General features: G+C 59.2%; 1 protein-coding gene across 1 annotated transcript in view; it reads right to left on the reverse strand.

The window, feature by feature from the left end:
* RBM17 (RNA binding motif protein 17) overlaps positions 1–137 on the reverse strand; it is a 26,000-nt gene extending 25,863 nt beyond the window's left edge. The window contains exon 1 of the mRNA XM_019509613.1: positions 67–137. The gene's annotated coding sequence lies outside the window, so the exon portion shown is untranslated. The remainder of the gene's footprint in view (positions 1–66) is intronic.
* Between the last annotated feature and the right edge of the window lie 1,083 nt (positions 138–1,220).

A 1,220-nucleotide genomic window follows, 5' to 3' on the forward strand; every position in this document is an offset into this window, starting at 1 on the left:
CCCGGCCTGGTGCGGCCTAAAGCCTCGGCCTCGATTAGCGGCGCGGGCCGGCCCGAGCACACTCACCCGCCGCCGCCATGAACGAAGCGCCGCGGCCCCCTGCGCCTGCGCAGTCGTCCGCCCGCCCGCCCCTACGCAAACGGCGCAGCGCGGGGCGGGAAGGGGCGGAGCGCCGCGCACACCGCGTACTAGCGAGGTTGGGGAGGGAGCTACGCAAACAGCGTCCGACTTAGTGGCAGGGAAGAGCGGCGTCGGAGCAAGCTGCGCAAGTAGCGGGAGAATTACGCCGCAAGGCTGGGCCTCGTAGAGCAGGAGCCGCGCAAATTTCGTAGGCGAGAAGAGGCGGGGCGGAAATGTCGTTTTATCAACATAGAGAACGCGGCTCGGGGAGAGAGAGTGTCCGCAGAGGGTGGCGGCTGTCCTCTAGTGGCAGGGAGGGTGGACTACGCCCAGCGCCCCAGGGGAGCCCTGTTGGGTGGGCACAGCTAGTGGCTGGTGGAAACGATGAAATCAGGGGTGAATTACAGTTAGAATGTTAATGGCCCTTGGGATGTTAATTTGCATTCTAATTGCAATTGAAAAACCCTTTGCACACTTAAGGCAGGGCTCACTTCCCCCAGCCCTCCCTGAGTGACACCCCCATCCCCAGGTTTCAGGCTTGGGAGCATTTTGGTCCTCAAGTGGTCCCCAGCGAAAACTGCTGCAGGGCCCTCCCTGCAGGTGTTGGAGCCCTTCTCTGCAAGAACAAGTGCATAGTCCTGCACGTAGGACAGAGCAATCCCATGCACCAGTGCAGGCTGGGGCTGACTGGCTGGGCAGCAACTCTGCAAAAAAGGACCTGGGGGTGATGGTGGACAATGAGCTGAATATGGGCCAGCAGTGTGCCCTTGTTGCCAAGAAGGCTCATGGCATATTGGGCTGCATTGGTAGGAGTGTTGCCAGCAGACCAAGGGAAGTGATTCTTCCCCTCTGTGCAGCACCGTTGAGGCCACACCTGGAGTACTGTGTCCAGTTTCAGGCCCCCACTACAGAAAGGTTGTGGACAAATTGGAGAGAGTTAGCAGAAGGCAACGAAAATGGTTAGGGGGCTTGTGAGGAGAAGCTGAGGGAGCTGGGCTTATTTAGTTTACAGAAGAGAAGACGGAGAGGTGATTTTATAGCGTCCTTCGATTACCTGCAGGGGGGTTGCAAAGAGGATGAAGCTGGACTGTTCTCGGTGG

This window comes from Gavialis gangeticus, unplaced genomic scaffold, assembly GCF_001723915.1.
Source record: "Gavialis gangeticus isolate Ggan-Ray unplaced genomic scaffold, GavGan_comp1, whole genome shotgun sequence".
Classification (NCBI taxonomy): Eukaryota; Metazoa; Chordata; order Crocodylia; family Gavialidae; genus Gavialis; species Gavialis gangeticus.